Below are 23,689 nucleotides of genomic sequence, written 5' to 3' on the forward strand. Positions count from 1 at the left end.
ACCTTTTTAAATACTTAATAGATTAAACTCTGCTTAAAACAATCTTTTTAATGAAAAACTATGATTTGCTCAGAAGTAGAAAGACTAATGTAATAAATCCCCCTGGATTCATCACCTAGTTTCAACAATTACCAATGACCAATCTTTATCTATAACCTACCTTCTCTCGCCCCCAGTCTCCACTGGATTATTTTGAAGCAAATATCAGATATTATTTCATTCTGTCTATAAACATTTTAGTATGTATCTCTAAAAGATAAGAACTCTTTTTGTTTGTTTTGGGTTTTTTTAAGTTTTATTGAGATATAATGATATCCAGCACTGTATAAGTTTAAGATGTATAGCATAACCCCTTGACTTACACATACTGTGAAATGATTACCACAATAAGTAAGAGCTCTTTTTTTAAACAAAATCAAAATATCCTTTGTCATAGCTAAAACAAACAAAACCCCCTAATAATAATTCTTAATATTATCAAGTAGAGTCATTAAACAACCCCCCCCAACACACAAAAAGCCAGCTGCCTTTTTGGACTTTAACACCAAATTTCAAGGTTGGGAAGCATACGTGATATTGTCATCAATTCAAGGTGACCGATTATCTGGTGTCAGAAACATTAGAGATCAATATTCAGGAAATGAGAGCAGTATGTTTTATCTATTATTTGCTAACAACAACTAAAAAAGCTTCACAAACATACTTAAAAGTAACTGCAGGCTATCCAATTATTTAAAATCGGCCAAATAAACCTAATAAAAAAAAGTTACTGCCTCACACCCCATTAGGATGGCTATTATCAAAAACAAAACAACAACAATGACACAGGAAGTAAGTGTTGGGAGAGAACTTCTGCACTACTGGTGGGAATGTAAAATGATACAGCCACTGTGGAAAAGCAATGTGACAATTCTTTAAAAAATAAAAAATAGAATTACTGTATGACCCGGCAATTCCATTTCTGGCTATTCACGCAAAAGAACCAAAAGCAGAATCTTAAAGAGATATTTGTATGCCCATGTTCATAGCAGCATTATTCAAAATAGCTAAAATACGGAAGCAACCCAAATGTCCATGGACAGATGGGTGGATAAGCAAAATGCAGTATATACATACAATGACATATTATTCAGCCTTAAAAAGAAAGGAAATTCTGACACCTGCTACAACACCATGAACGTTGATCATATTGCGCTAAGTGAAGTAGGCCAGCCACAAAAAGACACACACCATATGATTCCATTTACATAAGGTACTTAAAGTAGTCAAAATCAGACAGACAGAAAGTAGAATGGTGGTTGCCAGGGGCTGAGGGAAGGGTATAGTGGGGAGTTGTGGTTCAATGGAATAGAGCTTCGGTTTTGCAAGATGAAGAGTTCTGGAGATGGATGGTGGTGATGATTGCACAACAATATGAATGGACTTAATACCATTGAGCTGTGCATTTAAAAATGGTAAGATAGTAAATTTTATCTTATGTATTTTACCACAATAAAAAAATTGGGGAAAAAGAGCAAGTTAACACACTACACTATGCTACTTGCAACAGAAGACAAACTGCATAAAAGGTGAAACAAGAGAGATTAATAAATATTTTGTACATGTGTCTGCAAATCTAGCATACACAAATACATGAGTGATCCCTGTTATATCCTGAAGAAGAATATTATTCATATAGGAACTCAGTGTTGCTTGGAGATTCTATAAATTTCTAGTTCATGTGGAGGAAATGATTAATTAGAAAAAATATGAAGAAAACATAAAAAGTTGATGATAAACATCTGTACTGGTAGAAGGAAGTAAGCTGTTTTACTCAGCTAACACATTCTACTCTCAGGCAGAAGTAAGAGAAATGGACTTAAATGTTTGAACTATTTAGCACAGATTCGGATACAAGGATGACTAGACAAAACATACCAGTCATTAGAATTGAGGTTACTAGTTAGGTTTGCCAGATGCACTAAGAAATTGGTAGCTAGTGTGGGGTTTTATGGTAAAGAGAAAGAATAACAAAGGAAAGAGCAAAGAATCAAGAACACAGGAAAACAAAACAAAACAAAATAGCAAACGCAGCTGAATATGGACTCAGTTGGTTCTGATGAAGTGTATGTGTACATCTGAGTTACACTGAAGTTTTAAAATTTTGTTAATCTACAGTAATTATAAATTGAACTATGTGAATTCTGAGATCCTCTTCCTTTCTTCTCTTTTTTTAAGATTTTATTTATTTATTTGAGAGAGAGAGAGAGAGGGCATGTGTGTATGCAAGCAGGGTAGGGGAGAGGAGGGGCAAGGGAGAGAGAGAATCTTTGAGCAGACTCCATGCTGAGTGCAGAGCCCGAAACCAGACCCATTCCACAACCCTGAGATCATGACCTGAACCAAAATCACAAGTTGGGCGCTCAACCGACTGAGCCACCCAGGAGCCCCAGATCCCGTTCCTTTCTAAATATAATATTCTAAGTTTCAGTGCCCTTTAAAATTTAACTTGCACTCTAACACTTTTTCCCCTAAGAACTAACTTGTCAGCTTTTAAATATTTTTTAATTCAATCATTCGGGCATTCTTTCTTTGATGGAGTCCTACAACAATATCTTCTGATGTTTGGTATGTAATGAGGTCACAAAAATGAATCAGATACCATGTTTGCCCTCAAGGTGTTCACTATCAATATAGCAAGGGTAGAGAGGTATACAGATAATTCCTTCGTCTTAAAGTATAAGGAGGCGTGAGGTTAAGAAGTGGCTAAAGGTGTACCAGGTAAGAGGAGCTTTGAAGGTGCACAAGAAAAACCCGAGAAACGAGAATGCAAAGTGCCTGGAGAAACAGCAGTAGTTAAGTGTTCTTGGGGAGAAGGGTGGTGAGTGATTGGGCTACATGGTTAGGAGTGGCCACATAATTAAGAACTCTGTTTGGCATGCTGAGAAACTTGGATTTTATCCCGAAGGCAAGGGGAAGTCAGTTAAGGACTCAAATTAGAAATGTGACAAGATAAAATAGGAATTTACAATTAATCTGAGGATGAAGTGCCTGTGTATTCAGACTAGGGGCACGTAGGAAACTGAAAGAGACGCAGGAACGAAACCTGAATACCTCAGAGATAAGCAGGAGGCAGCACTGGCTAGACATTGTAAGGGTCTCACCCCAGGATTTAGTAGGTCTGTGGAAAGATCTTGCAGCCAATAGTGTAATAAAATTTTCCAGGTATGCTGCTGATAGTCAGGTTTGGGACATATTGGTGCAGGATGCTTCTCAGAGAACATGAGTGTCAAAGAAAGAAAGAAAGAGAGACAGGAAGGAAGGAAGGAAGGAAGGAAGGAAGGAAGGAAGGAAGGAAGGAAGGAAGGAAGGAAGGAAAGGAGGAAGGAAGGGGAAAGAAAAGATAGAGGATGGCAATTAGAAGCCATGGGGAGCCTTTGGTGAAAGATCAAAGAGCCAGGACTGTTCACATGTCAAAGAAAGAGAAGCCACAGGCAGGAAGCATCTGGAAGAGCCAAGATCTTGGAATCCATCTCGCAGGGGAAAGACTTTGAACAGAAGGAGGATCTCAGTTCTGAGTTAGGAACTAGAGAAGAAAGGATAGGAACATAGACCCAAATAGTTGGGGAGAGAAGGATAGGGACAGGATTGAAGGAATTCTACTTTATATCCTCCTCTAATCCCCCAGTGCTTTTTCTCAGTGAAGCAGCCAGGACCTTTCCTGAAAAGGCTAAGGTGCATAAGGAGAATGGTAAGAATCATGGAGAGGATGAGAGAGGGCTTGTGGGAGAAACAGAAATGTGCTGTGGCCTCTCAGAGAGCACTATCAAGGAAAGAAACTGTGTTTGTACTGGTACCAACAAGCACACTCTGATTTTCTTCCCATAGAATTGCCAGATTTAGCAAATAAAAATACAAGCTCCCTATCTCAATTTGAATTTCAAACAAAAAAATGGATAATTTTTTAGGATAAGTATGTCTTACACAATATTCGGGATGACCTTAAACTAAAAATTTATTCATTAGTTACCTGAAATACAAATTTAACTTGGCTACCTGCATACTATCTGGCAACCCTATATGAGAACTAAAAAAATCAGATGTGAGCATTAATGCCTAATACTTAAGGTTGAAGTTTACTATAAAGATCCTTCTCATTCATTAATATTTATTTTATTTGCAAGCATTACTCACTGTCAATAGCAGACAGATCCACAAACACGCTCATAATATGACAACGACCACAGACTGATTAGCTGTGACTTTTGGGCTGTTTCTTTCCTCCCTGTGGCATAATCCAGAAACATCCACCCTTACCTCTGGTTTCAAGAAGCAGTGTTTCTTCACAGTGAACCATCAGTTAGGTTTTTGTTATCCAGATCTGATAAATATGTAATAATTTCTCTCACACAACCCTAAACCAGCTAACCTGATACTAGCCAAAAGTAGAGTAACCAACTCTCTCAGTTTGCCCAGAACGGAAGGTTTCCCAGGACTTGATATTTTCAGTTTTAACACTGGGAACGTCCCATGCTAACCAGGATGGCTGATCAGCTGCCCTGTCCATGGTAGATCCTTTAAACCAGTGGTGTCTTTACGTTAACTATTAAGCTTTAGTTCTTAAAGAATAATTATAATTTTTCTCCTCAAAGAGCCTCATCTTCACTACTTAAATTATCTCTCTTTTATATAAAAGGTAAGAATGTACTTTAAAAAGAGTAGTTTTTTTTAAAACATTTTATGTCACATCACATCTTAGTTCTTAGAACATTCTCACTGGAAAAGTCTGTCAATTGTAAGATCATATGTTTTCTAGGCTAATTGTTATTGATGCCATTTTTAAAGGATTGAGTTAAGGGAAGAGTTGATCCTTCATCAACTGACTTTAACCCTTTACATACCAATTTGGAGATATCCTATGATCCATGAACAATACAGAATGACATAATACATGTATATATCTTCATATATTTGTGTACTGGAAGCAAAATATAAACAACTGGCAACCTGTCTTACTCTTAGAACTGAAAAATTTTAGTTTTATACCTTGAAGTGATTTACTCTCACACAAACTTTAAGAAAACACGCATTCTAGTGGCTCAACCATGTCTTTACCACAGGGCAGAAACGGACAACATAATTTGGGAGATGTGCTTAGATCAATTAAAACCTTAGATCAATTAAAACCATAATGATAGCAGTGTTTGGGTTCCGATTCATAGTTATGAGAGAGGCTAGCTGCCAAACAAATATTGATTTTCTTACTTAATAACAAAACTTTGATTTTATTCCAGGTAGCAATATGAACAGCTAAAAGACGCTTTTTCACAGCCTCCACTGCAGCTATAAAATTCAGAAAGGCCCCTTAACAGAGGGATAGCCAGCATACATGAAGCATTTTTACTTTCTCTTCTTTGTCTTGCTTCTTGCCTGGAACTCAAACATGGTGGCCGGAGCTTCAGCAGTCATCTTGGACCATTAGGAAACTTTGCAGATAGAATTCATGGCTACGAAAGGCACAGTAGGAATATAGGAACAGTCTGAGTCTCTGATGACTTTGGCACTACCTTATGAAATGTAGACTACCTATCCCCAAACTTTTTCTACCTGAGAAACAAACAGTTTAAGATCCCACTTGTTGTTTGCTATTACCTGCTAAAGGTAAATTCCAACAGATACAACTGTTAATTGTGAATATAAATGAAGGTAAGGTGTGCTTGGATTAGTTCATAATGATAAAACATATTGTTTACTCTAAGACAATTTCTGAAATACTTTCTAAGTATTATCTTATTCAATCCCCATAAAGATTTATGCAGTAGGTGTTGTATATACTCTACTCTTCATAAAAAGAAACTTAGCTCAGAAATGTTAAGGAACTTGCTCAGGGTCATAAACTGGAAAGTGACAATATTGGAACTCAAACCCAGAAAGGCTGCCATGACAGCCCTGGTTCTAAACTTCTCAAAGGTAAAAAAAAAAACAACAACCAATCCCAGTGACAGAAAGCAAAGAAAATTTTATAATTTTAATAGATCAAGCATTCATTTGTGAAATTATGAGTGTTTGTTATAAACTTTGCTCTTTAATAGAAGCTGATATGTAGAAATAAGACACACATCCTATCTTTATAGCTCCTGGTTTAGGGGGAAAGAACCTACCAAATATCTCTATGAATCTGCTTAATAATCCTACAGAAATTATGAAGCAGGGAAGGTCTTCCATCAGAATCCTCAGAATCCTTATCAGTCCTCTCCTCACCTTTAGCTACGGGCAGCGCTGTTGCCTGATGATGCAATGCAGGATTCTAGAGGACTCTGTTCACATCCATAGTAATCACTGATTTGTGTATGTATTTCCATGATTTTCTGACAGATGGCAGTAAAGTGTCTTATGAGTGTCTTTTTTCCTAACTTGCACAAGGGTACTATTTGGGCTAGTGGCAAGGGTGGTTATGTGCTCTTCTATTCTGGGCACCCTAACTTGTGATCTACCCAAAGCACCCCAACAGCACCCCCACAGCCTTGGCCGCATCATATCCTAAACTTAACCCAACAGGCTATGTTCCGGACAGCTTCCAATGTCCTAGAATTAAACCTCTCATCTCCCTTCAAGGTCTTGATATCTTATTCAGTGGTCAAGGCAATGAAGTCCATAAACTAAGTTATGATAAAAATGGAAATTAGTCTTTCTTCTTAGTTTTCTCGCTTGTTAAGACACACGTGAACACTAAAAATTCTTAATTCATTGAAGTGTGTGTGTGTGTGTGTGTGAGCGTGAGTGAGGAGGGGAAGGAAAGGGAAAAGGGAGAAAGCTAAGTAATAGCCATTTAAAAATACAGTACTAAAAAAAAAATACAGTACTCTTACTATGATCCCTGCTCATCTCCATCTCATTCCCCAGGTGAAACTCTTTGTAACACTTAACACTTTTTTTCTGGTATTTACCTCCATATTTCTAAACAATCTGCTGATACTGGGGTGTCTTCTTTAATTAATTTCAAGTTTATTTATTAATATCTATTATGATAATGAGGATTTACATCTTTTACACCACCAATCCCACTTTCCTTATATCTGCCACTCTCCCGGGTGCCTGGGGGACTATGTTGGTTGAGTGGCTAACCCTGGATTTCGGCTCAGGTCATGATCTCAGGGTCATGGGATCTAGCCCCAAGTCAGGCTCTGTGCTCAGTGGGGAGTCTGCTTGTCCCTCTCCCTCTGCTTCTCCTTCTGCACTCTCTCCCTCTCTCAAATAAATACATAAATAAAATATTTTTTTAAAAAATCTGCCACTCTCCGAAGATCATTACACCACAAGTTTTGGTTAAATCAATATCCAGTGTTTACATTTTTATGGCTCCGTAAATGTTGACACTTCAGAGTCATAGCCTTTCCTGTAAAACGTTTTTCCTAGCATTAACTGCCTCATTTTGTCATTTCTTAACGTTAGTAACTGCTTTATTTCTCAATTTCTCATGAGAAATTTTTATACATCAAATACCATTTTTTGAGTGCTCAAATATAGCAAATAATCTATGAACTCCATTTGTCCCCAGAGGAAGACTTCCCACCATCCTCCTGCTCTGATACTGATTGACTTATTATTGGGTTTGTTGTCCAGCTTTCCCTTGGGGTGTCCTTCTGCTATTATTACTCTGGGACTTTGCTTTGCCTCCTCCCTGTGTTGGATCCCTTTCTTACTGTCATGTCTACTCCCTCATCTGCTGGAGTACATTCTCCAGTAGTTTCCTACAAAAGTCATATGTTTGAATGCCCACGTGTCTACAAATGTTTTTATTTACCCTCATACTTGACCCTTAATTTGTCTAGGTGAAAATCATTGTCTCGCGAACATTTGAAGAATAGTTTCACTGTCCGTTAGGATGCTAAATTCCTGCTAATAAGTCTCATTCTTTCATTCCTGATGTTCTGAAATTTCATGACTATATGCTCAGTATGGATCTTCTCTCATTTATCCTGCTGATAATCAATGGGGTCCTTTCAATTTGAAGACTCACGGCCTGGGTTCCAGGAATTTTTCTTGTTCTCTTTTTCTGGAACTCTTTTTTCTTCAGATATTCTCCTAGATCGATCCTTAGGATCTATTACATTTTCTTTACTAAGGTCTTTATCTTTGTCCTTTTGTCCTATTGTTCTGGGATATTTTCTTAAGTTTATCTTTTATCTCTTTTATCAGAGATTTTGTCTATTATATCGTTAATTTCTAAGAGCTCTCCTTTGCCATTTTTCACTTCATCCTGTTTTTTGTTTGTTTTATAGGGATGCAGTATCTTGAGGGAGGTTAAGTATGCACCAGGATATCAGTATTTGGGGACCTGTTCAGGAAAAGATGGTTAGAAGCTTTTGGAGAAATAGGAGGAAATAATGCATTAACCCACTTTCTAAGATCACCACGAATGATTTAGGATCAGACTTTTCATTTCTCAAAGTGGCTTCAGGACTGCCCTTGGTTAAATCTATGGAACAACAATTTTTGAATTCAGATATAACTCAAGCTGTGCGGATTAGATTACAGCAGGCATGTGACAATCTAATGGGTGGAGAGTGATTTCTGATGAAAGAAGTCTATTTTCTTATTACTGAGTTCTTACCAGGACCAAAGATCCATTTAGATTTCATTTTGTCTTCTAATTTTCTGGCTGCAGCCTTCCTTAGGTTCAGAAGTAACTCAGACTGCTTCAGAGAGAGGATAGGTATTTGCTCAGTTTCCTGTTTTGATACTATGCACAATAATAACTGAGGTCCACAAACTTGATCAGGCAGAATGATTTCCCGCAGTTTTGTTCTTGTTTATGACCCTTTGTCCTAACTGGGCTAAACTTACACTTTGTAGTTCTCTCAGGTTTCTTGGGTCTTTTCTAAAAGACTGACCAAGTAGCCAAAAATCCTTACACCTTACCTAGCTGTTGAACTAGCCCCTGATTTGTTCTTTTTCTCTTTCTTTCTTCTCTTTTCTCTCCCCCAAAATGATCTAACAGCATTGAATTCTCTTTATGGAATTCTAGAAAGTTTGGGCAGGGACAAACATCACAGCTTCACCCTTCCCTCTCCCTGGTTAGTCAACACTTTTATTTGGGTGGAATTGCTTGTAATGTGAAAATCAGGGGCACTGGAGTATAGTTGGAGAAGGACAAGGGAGATGCCGTCCATCCCTTTCTTTTGAAGAGAGTGGAGGTCCTCATATTCTGATTATACAGACACAGAGCTGAGGCCTGGCTCCAGCAGTGGCTGAGCCACTTCCTCTCTCAGAAGAGACTCTCTGCCCTGAGTCACTGCCCTGCTGTCGCCAGCTGCTTGTTTGCTCACTAGTAACACACTCCGCCCCCACCTCCCCACAGGGAGTTCTGGGGAATTGCCCCAATTTTCAGCTCTGCTGAGGTGGTTTGTGACTAATCCCCCATCTCTTTAATGTCATTTTAAAGGGACAAGAATAAGCCCTATTTTTATTTACTTATTTATTTATTTTTGGTCACTTCCCTTATAGGCCTCTCCTTGCTTATTTGAACGCAAGCTAAATTAAGTCCAAAACCAGTAACTTTGTTTTGCATATCATTGATCAAAAACTGGCTTTCTATTCTGCTTCCCTTTAAGATATTTTCTTTCCATGGGGGGAAAAACAGTTCAGGAGGAAGATCTTATTTCCTATGGTGCAGTTTACTGTATTTTCCATTAGATGCTGTCAGTAATTGTCCAAAATAGGGTACAGAACTGCAATCCTAGGCTTTCTACTTAGGATCTGTTTATTCATGGTTTTACATACCATACTTCTCCTGGGATGACAAGGATTGCCAATGCAACCAGAGTGGCCGCACCTGAACTGCACTATTCTGCAGTGTCAAGTGATTTAAGAAATCATGATTCCATTATATTTGTTTCTTTGTTTTATTTTACTATACTTTAAAACTGTTATAATTAAATATCCTCCACCTTTAAGAATTGATACTTTAGAGATCTTGGCATGCTTATTAGCAACTCAACCTCCCATAAGGTGGAGACACCCACATGGAGGGGCTGTGGAAGATGTGTCTTTGTGTATGTACTTAACTCCTATCACTAGCCCGGAGCCAACTGGATTAGAGAATCTTAAGCAGCCCAATTTCGTCTGAACATAAGGTGTGAAGGTGGGAATGGCAGGAGATGATGTAGAAGAGACAGTGTTAAAGAGCTTAAATTTTGTAATTTTAGAGTTTGTTATAGGTCTGGAGAGAAAGGCTGGGCATAATCTAATTTTAGGAAGTCTAAAATCTAAATTAGATCAATTTTCCTAAATTTAAGAGACGATATTTAAAAAAAAAAAAACCAACTCAGAGGAACAGATTATAAGGCTCCTATTTAGTTCAAGAGGGTTTAAAACTCCAGAAATCTATTTCTTATTATATAGTTCAAATGGCATCAGTAGGCACACCAATACTGAGTAGATATTCTATACTGTATAGCTATCGGTTTAGTCTATGTGTGAGTGAGTGAATGGGGAGATATAAAAAAAAAAACCTGTATAATTCATAGTGAATTATTTGGTAATCTAACATTTAAATTATAGTTTAAAAAAAGATTTTATTTATTTATTTGACAGAGAGAGAGAGAACGCACAAGCAAGGGGAGCAGCAGGTAGAGGGAGAAGCAGGCTCTCCACCAAGCAGGGAGCCCGATGCGGGACTTAATCCCAGAACCCTGGGATCATGCTGAGCCGAAGGCAGATGCTTAACTGACTGAGCTACGCAGGTGCCCCTAAATTATAGTTTTGAATGTGATATTACCTATACTTACACACACACACATGCACGTGTGCATGTGTATGTATGTATATGTAGTGGAAATAAAAAGCATATAACTACAGGCAGTGTCAGAGGGCAGCCATATGTCTAAAGAATAAAGTGAGATGATTTCTTAAATACCATACATCGCCATTTGTTTCTTTCCTTCCTGTTCACTTCCCTCCCTCTCCCTTCTCTTCCCTTTTCTGTTATTATTTCACAAAAAAAGTAAGGAAGGAAAAGAGAAGGAAAGGAAAGAGAAGGGAAGGGAAGGGAAGGGAAGGGAAGGGAAGGGAAGGGAATGGAAGGGAAGGGAAGGGAAGGGGACCCACATGTTGTGGGTCCCAGCCAGGTCTTCCATGCCTCATGCATGTTTGCAGACTGGTCATTGTTGCACAGAGCCAATAAAAAATGATTGCCGTGCCACTATACATGGATAAGCCCTAGTCATTTTTATGTAACCCATGTACCATGTAGCAATATGGTATCTGTGACAGGAAAATATTGCAACTAGACCCTGGCTGAGATGCATATAATATACTTTGCTTAAGACAGTTTTAGAAACCATAAAAGGTTTCTGGAGTTTCTCATAAGCACAGTTTGAGTAAGAAGAGTAACAGTAGATCTAGGTTTTCTGGGGTCTGAAATGTATTCAGTTTGGGAGGAGGGCCCTACTTATAAAAGCTGACAAATTCAACATTTATATGGTCTCTCCCAAAGCCTGGGGACAGGCTTATGCAAGCAAGGGACACTCAGTCTTAAGCTTATATCTGCCTTTGCTCCACTGGGGATTTTCTTTAGTGTAGCAGTGTCTTACCCTGGACAATCACACAACCATTGGCACCTCTTAAACACATGTCCTCTGCAGGACACAGGAAGTCATAGTCTCTACCCATCTCAGCCAAAGAACATGGAAAAACGACTGGAATGACAATTTTCTCAGTGCTCTCAAGCTGGTTACAAAACTAGTACCACTCTAGATGCATAGGGGAGAAGTTAATCTATGGCATGCAATGGATGCCTTATTGCAATATGGCCTGATTCTCACCTGGAATTAGTTGAGAAAGATTTCCCTAGCTTCATACCTTCTGTTATTCTTTGCTGCAAATGTATCACTGTAAGTTACACAATAAAATATATAAGATATATATGTGTCAGAGTGCTTCTTGCTACTCTTTCAAGACAATTTCTATAAAACTAAGTCATTGTTTTATACTACAGTTCCAGAAATAGGACTACTCAGAGAGGACACATATAAGCAAATATGATCTTCTGGTAAGTAGCAGAAGAGTACTATCAATCATTAGGCAAAGATCAGATCATAAACAGGAAGTGAGGAAGGGCATCAGGAACCATGGTAGTCAGGAAAGAGATATGAAGTCTAAACATAGAGGAAATGTTGCAATGCTGTTCTTAACAGTGCTACCCACATGGCACACGAAAGACAGATGTAGAGCAGGAGCGCAATAAAGATTATACAACATTCAGAAGAGATAAGATCATTCCACAAATTTCTAAAATGGTGGATCCCAAGGAGGGAGATTCTGGATGATTAAGGAATTGGATTATAAGGGAACGCTTCGTGTCCTCCTAGTTCCCAGCATGGATTAACTTGAGAAGATCAATACACCCTCACCTCATCTCTCCAAATTCCACACCTACCATTCATTACTGGCAATAGAAGAGTGTGCTTGTGAGCTTCAAGGAGGGGGAGAGGAGAAAAGAACAGGGACATTGGCTACGGGGCTGCAATGTAAGTTGGTATAACATAACACTGGGCAGTAAAGCAGGCAATGAAAACGCTATGGCTGTGGGAGGTGTCAGGGCCAGGTGATTGAGGAAAGACAGAGAAAAAGGATGGGCCAACTTTCAAAATGTTAGAAAAAGAGTTCAGGAATTGAAGACAGAATATGGTGCCAAGAACATGGACCCCCCCCAGGTAATAATAGCAAGTGCAGTTTGGGATTAAATAGAAGGAAAGGGAGAGATGGAAGATAATAGAGGAGGTAGGTACTGAGTGGTTGCCCCAAAACATTCGTTCTTAAAATGTGGACCCCAGATGTGTATCTCATGAGAATTTGTTAGAAATGCAGATTCTCAGGCCCTGCCCCATGCCTACTGAATCAGAAACTCTAAGGTGGGATCCAACAACCCAGGTTTTAACAAGTCCAGCAGGGGATGCCAGCACAAGCTCGAGTTTGAGAATCACTTCTTTAGAACATCAGTTAGGATTTGCAGATTGTTTTACTGGGAGTAGGAAGCTCAGTGCAACTCCAAGGGCCAGTTTTTGCCTTAACTGTCATATGTTAAATGTTTTTATTAAAAAGAAAAAAAAAAGCCACCCCAAATTTTTGCATTGTGTTTAGATTTCAGGAATCAGTCAAAATCCTTTTGTTAAAAAGATCTGCTACAGAAAAGAATGTGTTTTTTTTTCTAACCACTGAGAGTTACAATGAATATTTTACAGTTCTGAAGATAAAAGACTTAAAAAGAGGAAACAGTGAACTTGCTGCTGATTCATTTGCACCAACCGATTAAATTTATGAACCATCATCAATTTTCGCTCTAGCTATTATATCAGGACTTTAGGCAATTATTTATGACAATGCTTCACAAAAAGTTTACACTTACTCAAGCACGAAGGTTCCTATTATGTATTTCACAACAGATAAAATCAGGTTCCACAACACGTCATCTTCTTTTTGGGGACAGGAGCTTAGAGAACAGAAAGTACACTATAAAACAAAATGCAATCCGATGTAGGACATTTATTCCTAACCTAGTAAACCAATGCGCAAAAGGCAATTTACTTGATTTAAAAAAACAAAACAAAACAAAAACCACCAGTTATTTGAACAGGAAAAATTCAATATAAAGAACTGTTAGAATTCTTTTGTTAGGCAATACTATTGCTAGACAATAAGTAGATGGTGGTCATCTACCAAAATGAGTAAAAGGAGTCCAGAAATGTCAGGTGTAAAAAAGCAGCTACTATCCAGAGGCTGTGAAAACATAGACAGTAAAGGAACTAATTGCCAGGAGCAGGCTGTCCCCTACCCCAGGCTGAGAGTCTGACATCTTCAGAGAGGAAGCGGCTACCATAGTGGTACATAGCCTGCTGGTTACTGAAGAATTTGCCACTTGAGTATAGGCATTGGTCTATAGAGAAGGGTGCACCATTGCTGGAAGTTGTGAGTGGACTGGAGCTGGTTTCTAGAAGTGATACACCATTGCCAGAAAGTGTAGGCAGGCCAGAGATTCTCAGGCTTCTGGTAGGGAGATCGTGGCGTTAGGGTATGGCTGGAGTACCTCCGAACAGGCAGCAGCTACTCTGCTCTGGATAATACCTGAAGACAGGTATCTGGAAGGGAAGTGTGTTTCTTTCTGCCATTGCCTGGAGAGTCCAGCTTTAATATCACAAAATAGGGCAAATAAAGGTGGGTTTGTAGCTGAGAGACAATAAATTGGTAACTGCACAGTCCATCCTCTGGCTATTCAGTTTCCATATGCACTTTTCTCCATACATTTAGACCTCTACTCAACAAAACAACTCAAGTTTTCTACCCAAGAAGATGTAGCTGTCCTTTGTACACATGAGAAAGTTCTCACCTTTTCCCAAAATGGAAAGATGCACCGTTCCAAGGGTTATTGTAATTACTGTATTATAATTCAATCACAGTCCAACCAAATATTCTGTTATCTAAAGGCTAAATTGTAATTGTAACCCTCAAAAGCATGTATATAAAATCATAAATGAAAGAGAGAGAAGAAAATCACTAATGCAAAGAGAAAACATGCAAAGCTGCTACAATCCTTTTGTAACTGGCCATGAGGTTGTAGTTGATACTGTGACTTCTTTCTTCTACTATCCTTTCCATATTTTGCTTGCTCTCAGGAAAAATACCACCTACTTGGGCTCTTTACCTGGTAGAATGATCCCAAACGTAATTACTGAGGAGTCTGCATTCTCAATAATTTTGTCATTCATTCATTCATTCATTCATTCATTCATTCATTCATTTTTGGTTGCTGAGTTTTCCATTAATTTCAAAACAGGAAGTACTTGGATAACTAGGTAAACTTTTGGAAAAAGCTAAAATTAGACCCATATCTAAACTCCAAATAGATTAGAAATTTAAATGTAAATTGAAAAATCATATGAATACTACAAGAAAAGATGGGTGAATTCTTCTTTAACCTTGGTATAATGAAAGACTTTTTTTTTTATTTTTTTTTATTTTTTATTTTTTTTATTTTTATTTTTTTTTAAATGATTTTTTATTATATTATGTTAGTCACCATACAGTACATCCCCGGTTTCTGATGTAAGGCTCGATGATTCATTAGTTGTGTATAACACCCAGTGCACCATGCAATACGTGCCCTCCTTACTACCCATCACCGGTCTATCCCATTCCCCCACCCCCCTCCCCTCTGAAGTCCTCAGTTTGTTTCTCATAGTCCATAGTCTCAATGAAAGACTTTCTAATCATGATTCAAAATCCAGAGACAATAAGAAAATAATAAATTTGATTACATAAAATTTAAAAATTTTGCATGACAAAACCATAAAGTTTGTCATAAATTGACAAACTGTGAAAAATATCAATGACATATAAGATGGGCAAAGGGCTAATAATCTTAATATATAATGAATCTTAAAACTGAACGACAATAGCTAAAGCAGCGCCTACTAGGATATTTATGGCATTAAATATTTATATTAGAAAGGAAGAAAAAGTCTCAAATCAATAATATAAGTTTCTAATTCAGGAATTAGCAAAAGTAAAGAAAAACCCAAAGCAGGAAGAATTAAGGAAATAACACAGACTAGAGTCAAATCAACCAAATCGAAAACAGAAAAATAGAGAAAGTCAGTGAAACAAAAAGCAGGTTCTTGGAAAAGAATAAATAAAACTGATAAACCTATAGCGAGACTGAGCAAGCAACACAAAAATACTAATATCAGGAATGCAAGAGAGAATATCATTACAGATCCCACAGACAATAAAAGAATAATAATATGAATAATAATAAGATGAAAAAGACCAATCCTTGAAAACTACAAACTACCAAAACTTATCTAACCTGAATACTCCTATCACTATTCAACAAATTGAATTCATAGTTTAAAATCTTCTGAAAAAGAAATATCCACCCCAGATTGTTTCCCTATACAATTCTAGTAAACATTTAAAGAAATAAAATTAATTCTATACATTCTCTTTCAGAAAATAGAAGAAAAATAGAATAAATGGAGGTTAAATAGAAAAATAGAATAGAGGGGCGCCTGGGTGGCACAGCGGTTAAGCGTCTGCCTTCGGCTCAGGGCGTGATCCCGGCGATCTGGGATCGAGCCCCACATCAGGCTCTTCTGCTATGAGCCTGCTTCTTCCTCTCCCACTCCCCCTGCTTGTGTTCCCTCTCTCGCTGGCTGGCTCTCTCTCTGTCGAATAAATAAATAAAATCTTTAAAAAAAAAAAAAAAAAAAAGAAAAATAGAATAGAGGACACTTCCCAACTCGTTTAATGAGGCCAGAATTACTCTTGTACCAAATCCAGCCAAAGACATGAGAAGAAAAGAAAACTCAGACTCATACCCTCAAGACCACAGACACTAAAATCCTCAGCAAAACATTAGCATACACACACACACACACACACACACACCCCCACTTGGTTGTGATGCATTATTCTTTTTATATGTTATGTCTTTTTATATGTTTATATATATACGTATATATATATGTATATATATAAACATATATATGTCTTTTTATATGTCTTTTTATATGTTTATATATACATATATATACATATATATATGTATATATAAACATATAAAAAGACATATAAAAAGAATAATGCATCACAACCAAGTGGGTTTATCCCAGGAATACAGGGCTAGTTGGTTCACCATGAGAATTCAATCATTGTAAATCACCATACTAACAGCCTAAAGAAAAACACCACATGATCACTACCAATTAATGCAGACAAAATTCAATACCTACTTATGATAAAAACTCTCAAACTAGAATAGGAACTTTCTCAACCTAAGTGGCATCTACGAAAAACCTAGAGCTAATCTCTAAGTTGAACAAAATATCAAATATATATATTTGAAATACATATATATTTGCCATAGGCAAGATAGCCATATTTTATAAAGTTGATATAAAGGCCTTCTGTAATGGGTGACTTGGGTCACTTGTTTGCATGCATAACACATAAAGAAGACAATCTTCCACTTCTTTCCATTTTCCTGGGACATTATATCATTATCTTCAGAAGATCCAAGTCTTTTTTGGTTTAAACAAAACAAAACAAAACAAAACAAAACAAGAGGCTCGTCTGAGTGCAGTGGCATTTACAACTCACTGATCACAGCCAGTTAGAGTTCTCTGTTCCTTCTCCACATCCACTGTTTTACTTGGCTACCCTTAAATAGAAAATTAATTAATTACCAAAAAAGTCAGAATTCCAAAGAGTAGTTTGTTCCTTTTTACCTTTTTCAAGACAAAAGTTTCTCATATAAATGAAATGGCTTTCATTATAATTACAGCAACAAAAAAAGTAGTTCTGCCCAGAATACCCCCAGGTTTTTCCTTACTTAGGATATGCTTAATTTTATAATTTCTGTTGGATGCTGGAGAGGTAATATAATTATGTGTTTATGAAACACAACACATGATTTAATGTAATTACAAATTCCTGCTTCTGGGCGCCTGGGTGGCTCGGTTGCGCATATGCCTTGGGCTCCGGTCATGATCCCAGGATCCTGGGATCAACCTGCTTCTCTCTCTCCTTCTGCCCCTATCCCTGCTTGTGCTCTCTCTCTCTCTCTGAAATAAAAAACTAACATCTTAAAAAAAACAAACAAAAAAACCAAAAACAAATTCCTGCTTCTAACATCTTTAAGAGTGTCCTTTATAAAAGGGGTATCAATGAAAAGGCCCAGTTTTGTCTTAATCAGAGAATTCTGTATTTTATTTATATGCAGAGTTTGGGAAATGGAAGTTCAACTTTTTTCTCATTAGATTCATTAATATTTGCTTCTGCACAGATGGAATGTTTTTATCAGCGTATAACAACTACTAAACTGTGATTAGTATACATAATTTTCCACACAAATGGCTAGAAAAAGGGTGATTCTATAATCCATAACTCTTATTTAAAAATAATTCAAGTACTTATTTTTGTTTTCTTTTAGTATACAAACTTGATAAGAGTTAAAATGTTTAAGACTAATATAAGGGAGTGCTATGGGCCGAATTGTGTTCCCCAAAATTCATATGTTGAAGTCTTTTTTTTTTTTTTTTTTTTTTTTAGCGAAGAAGAGGGCGGAGGAGAGAAGAGGGAAGGGAGAGAATCCCAAGCGGGCTCCATGCTCAGTGCAGAGCCCAATGAGGAGGCTGATCTCACAACCCTGAGATCATGGCCTGAGCCAAAATGAAGAGTCAGATGCTTACCCAACTGAGCCATCCAGGTGCTCCTATATGTTGAAGTCTTAACCTTCAGTACTTTAGAATGTGACTGTATTTGAAGATAGGGCATTTAAAGAGGTAATTAAGATACTATATGGGTGGGCCCTAATCGACTAAGACTGGTGTCCCTATAAGAAGAGGAGATCAGGACACAGACATGCACAAGGGGAAAGACCATGTGAGCACACCGCAAGAAGATGAACATCTGCAAGCCCAACAGGCCTCAGAAGAAACCGAACTTGCTGACACCTTGGTCAAAACTGTGAGAAATAAATTTCTCTTGTGTAGGTTACCCAGTTTGTGTTATTTGGTTATGACAGCTCTAACAAGCAAACACAAGGAGTTTTAAAAGATTGTTTTCAGTGTGAGCTGTATGCTAGGCACTGCAGGGAATACAAATGCTTTCAGAAACAGTTGCTTCACTCAAGAAATTTAAAACATTCAGATTTAACTGGGTTGAAGACCACGGTGGTAGATCCTATATTCTCTAATAAGCGGAATAACAGAAGAGAAAATTGAGGTTTCTGTGCATGATCACTAAAATCTTACAGTGTCTTTTGGACTGTAATACATAAATCCCCACAAAATATGTAAATGTAATTTAATCATGAAAAAATTATTAATGAAAAACATTTCTTTCAGCTTAACCACACTACTGCAAGAAGTAAAAATGGTAAAACTCATACTACATTTAGTGGAGAATGTCCTCATGATCTCCAAACAGGAGCTCATTAACAACTAAACACCCCCTGAAAGATCATAATTTGAGGCCAGGGGACTGATATCTAGAGCTGAGTAGAGAACAGGGTTCACGTACGAGAAGACCTAGGATTCAAATCATGGTATCCAGGACTTTACTATTCTTACAAAACAGGAGAAACTCTTGCATTTGTGATCATTCTGAGAGGTAATTACAGAGAATTCCTCTCCAGTAAAAAGTTTAAAAATTTATACAACTGTTTTTTCCACTTAAAAAAAACCACCCTCGGTTATTAGTTAAAAGAAGATATGTTGATAAATGAGTTTTGTCTGTTCTCTGTGGCTGGGTACAAGCTGTATAATGTGTTCCAACCTACTCATCAACATTACTCATCTCTATCACTGAATAATTGAAAGTTAGCTTCACATTTGGGCACTTACTGCATTGTCTTCTCATACATTCTTAATATTCTATTGCTGATAAGTTGATAATGTACCCCCTTATATTAGAAATAAATAATTAATTAAAGGTGCTGAACTCTGGGAATATGAGCTATTAGCTTTCCTTTCCTCACCAAATATTGAGTTTATTACTTGGATCACTTGGACCAGTGGTTAAGGTTAGCCCATCCTCTGCTGAACATTGAATAAAAATCTCCAGCAAATTCCTTCTACAAATGAACTAATTAATTTTATCAGAAAAGACAGAAAGAAGCAAGTTTACAGATGTGTTCATAGTCCTTGCTAGAAAATACTTGCAACACATGGTACTTGCTGAAAACCGTATGAAACATTCTTAGGCTTTGTCTATAACTTTTATGATGAACACTGAACAAATTAACTCCATTTGTTCATTCATTCATTCATTCATTCACTTAGTCCACAAAGATTTGCTGAATGCTGACTGTAAGATGACTATAAGATCAAGTCCTAGAAGCAGATCCTGAGATGAGGATTCTTGTTGAAATGATTAGTTGAGGAAGTGATCTCAAGAGAAGGTGGGTAAGAGAGTCAAGATGGTACAGGGGAAAAGGTTAGCAAGGATGTAATCTTGTCAAGACATTAGCTTCAGTCTAGTTCCCCAGGAAATTCTCATCCCATCTTGAGTGAACGGGGCCAACTTTTGTGCCCCATGTTAGTTGGTTATCACATGGGGGCTGTAGTCCTCTGGGTGTGGCTACTCCAGTCTCCTGTTCTGCTGAAAGGAAGAGAGCAATTCTCCTGAGATGGGGACAGCTGTGAATTGCTAACAACAGAAACTCGTAATAGCTAGGGGACTGCGGGTAGACAAAACAGCCAGATCAAGGGAAGGTGGCCACCAACACAGTAGTCCACTAGACTGTGTTAGAAATGGTCATGACTTATTAAATTTTTAAATGTAGGATGTACTTTAGAGATTAGATATAGGGGTACCTTAGACAGTTCAACATATGACTCTTGATTTTGGCTCAGGTCATGATCTCAGGGTCATTAGATTGAGCCCTGCCGTGGGCTCTGTGGTGGACATAGAACCTGTTTAAGATTCTTTCTCTCCCTCTCCCTCTGCCCCTCCTTACTGCTCAAGCTCTCTCTCTCTCTCTCTCTCTCTCTCTCTAAAAAACAAAACAAAACAAAACAGAACTCCACTCATTTTCTACATAATCAGCGCTGAGGCTGAGAGACATAGTCTTAAGAGTACCTAATTTGGCACAATGTGGATTACAGCACATACATAACTTCCAGCAGGATAATTTTATTATATCCTAATTTCTAATTTCAGAAATTTTTTTTTATTAGAATACAGGCTGCAGAAACCTTATCTCTAATATTTTTCTTTCAGAGTACTAAAGGACCTGATAACATATTTTGGGACTAAATGAGTTTGGTAATAGGAAAGAATTAATTGCTCAAGAACAAGTAACTGGACTTCTGCTTGTAATGAATTTAAGAAGAATTCAATATCTAAATTTAGATGATAATGAAAAAAATAAAAGGCAGCCCCGAACTGGTGATAAGGATAAGAAATAAGACATCAATTTCTTCCTCTCATGAGTGATGAGGCAGAAAAATCCCAAGCTGCAATAATGCCTAGTAATGAAAGAGCAGAAAGAGATGCCTCATCATTGGATTTTTTATTAACGGCACTAAGTATTTTGACCACATTTTATGAGAAAGAACATGAGAGAAACTGAGAATTAGGACTCTATTTTCAAGTTTTTAGACTTAACATAGACAAAACTCAGGAATTTGACTTTTCTCTTTAAACATCCTTGCTTAAAGATGTATTTACATTGTCTTTAGGAATCCTGAAACTATACCAAATAACCAAAATGTGAGGGTTATGAATTCTTTTTATCTATCTGTTTATATGAGGAGTTCTTAACCTGAAGTCCATGTGTGCCCGAAAGGCCCGTGTATAGAATTCAGAGGGTGTTTGAACTTGATGGGTAAAAAAATTTACATCTTTATTTGCAGTAACGTTTAACTGAAATTTAGAAAGTCCTTCAAGTATGAATGTTGGCAAAAATCTTGGTCCCTGTGACCTTGTCACCGCTAGAATTCACAGATACTTTTAAATCACAGTGAAGTTGTTACTGATATCTTAAAATATCATTTATGCTAATCACTCCTCAAAAGTACTGCCGTGTGGGCTCTCAGCCTCCCTGCCCACAGACGCTCCTGCGTTGGAGCTGGCCAACTGCAGTGTAATTCTGGCCCTTAAACTGGGAAGCTATATAACTTCATAGGAGAAATTTAACTCAAACAGCTTCCAAGAATTTTGGTATTCCTTGAGGGAACCTATCTGTTTCTTGTTAAGCAAGCTATGAAAACTTGAATTAAATTTATGATAATATATTTTTTGGTAATCCGGACTGCCAACACTCGTAACCAAACAAACCCCCAAACGGACGCCAGTGGGATACCTTACAGGACATACACATTGCCCTGTCAAAGTTCACCTTTCTTATTCCTATTCAGTAACAATGGCCTTCACATAGATAAGTGTTCTAAAAAGAAAATTTAACTTTGAGTTGCCTATATTTGAAATCTGTTGTTAGTGTATTTTAAAAAGCTCATATGTTGTTACATTACAAAAATAATATTTTATGTTTTCAGTTTAATTATTTTTTTTTGCTAATCCTATATATTTTATGTATTCAAATATTCTTAGTAGGAATCCATAGGCTTTATCAGACTGTCAAAAGGGCCCATGAGATAAAAGAAAGTTAAGAACCCTAGAGTTTAAGAGGTATTTATTATTTATATAAATCGTGACACTAAATCGTCACTTTCACTGGCCTTTGTTTCTGTCTTCTGACTCAAATCAGTTAATTATTTCCTGAACTCATATTTTTTCCTATTTTTACACCTTTAGTGAGATGTACTTTACATATTATAAAATCCACCCATTTCAGGTATACAATTCAGTGATTTGATTAATAACCTTATTTTTTTAAAGATTTATTTATTTATTTTAGAGAGAGAGAGAGAGCATGAGTGGGAAGGGCAGAGGGAGAAGGAGAAGAATCTCAAGTAGACTCCACGCTGAGGTCGCAGCCCCACACAGGGCTTGATCTCATGACCCTGAGATCACGACCTGAGCTGAAAGCAAAGTTGGACACTTAACTGCACCAACAAGGCGCCCCTCAATCAGTAACATTATTGCGTGGTGCAACTATCCACATAAGTCAGTTTTAGAACACTTGCATCCCCCCAATAAAACCACAGTCCTTAGTTCATTATTAGACATATTAAAAGTGTATCCTACCCCTGCATCGTTGATTATCATGCTTTTTAGATTATAGGAATTCACCTACAATGAAAGTCCTGTGATGATGCTAATACTTAGCATGGCATGAGTGGAATACATTTTAGAAACAAGTTTAATTTAAAAATACTCATTCTAATTGATTCAGGTAGTAGTCATCAATGGATGCTAACACTAGTGTGTAAATGTTTGAGGAGCAACAGGATAGCTACACAATCTGAGTATCTTGCCAAAAGTTCTCTATTAATTATAAGAGGTAACATAATGTTACCGTGAAGAAACACGACAGACACCACCTTTGCCACATGATCAAAGTTAAGCACAAATAGTGAGACAAGTCAACAGCATATGGCTCCTAGTGTGGTGCACTGAGAACACAGCACCCTTCCTCTGATATTCCTGTGTAACTTGAATCTAATAATGAGAAAACATCAGACAAAACCTAATTTGAAAGACCCTCTACAAAATAATTGTCCTGCACTCTTCAAAGATGCCAGCTTCATGAAATACAAAGAAAGTCTCAGGACTTCCACATTGAAGGAAAGTAAAGAGATATGACAACTGAATGTAATGTATGATCCTAAATTTCTTTTTCTGTAATTGTCTTTACTGGTCTATTAGTCAAATCTGAGTAAAGGCTGTATAGTATATAATAGCATTGTGTCAGCAGTAATTTCTCAATTTTGAAAATTGTGCTTCCGTTACATAAGAAAATGTTCCTGATTTTAGAAAATGCACACTGAAATGTATAGTAGGAAAGAAGTATCGTATCTGAACTTACTCTTAAATGATTGTGTGTGTGTGTGTGTGCGTGCATGTGCACGTGTGTGTGCATGCACACATGTGTAGAGAGAGAGAGAATGAAGGAGAAGATTATGAGACAATAAAATTTAACATTTGCAGAATCTGGGTGGAGGTTATTCTGGAATTCTTTGTACTATTTTTGAAATTTTTCTGTAAGGATGACATTATGTTAAAAGAAAACCAAACAAAAGACAGC

The 23,689-nt window shown here is 37.3% G+C and overlaps 1 protein-coding gene across 4 annotated transcripts in view; it reads right to left on the minus strand.

Moving 5' to 3' along the window:
* Window positions 1–23,689, minus strand: part of NDFIP2 (Nedd4 family interacting protein 2) — a 115,627-nt gene that overhangs the window by 73,951 nt on the left and 17,987 nt on the right. For 3 of the 4 annotated variants that reach the window (XM_048215755.2, XM_057307807.1, XM_057307805.1), the window contains exon 3: window positions 13,388–13,471. The exons of the other annotated variant lie outside the window; for it this stretch is intronic. The gene's annotated coding sequence lies outside the window, so the exon portion shown is untranslated. The remainder of the gene's footprint in view (window positions 1–13,387; window positions 13,472–23,689) is intronic. 4 annotated transcript variants of the gene reach the window in all.

Source organism: Ursus arctos, unplaced genomic scaffold (assembly GCF_023065955.2).
Source record: "Ursus arctos isolate Adak ecotype North America unplaced genomic scaffold, UrsArc2.0 scaffold_10, whole genome shotgun sequence".
NCBI classification, from domain to species: domain Eukaryota; kingdom Metazoa; phylum Chordata; class Mammalia; order Carnivora; family Ursidae; genus Ursus; species Ursus arctos.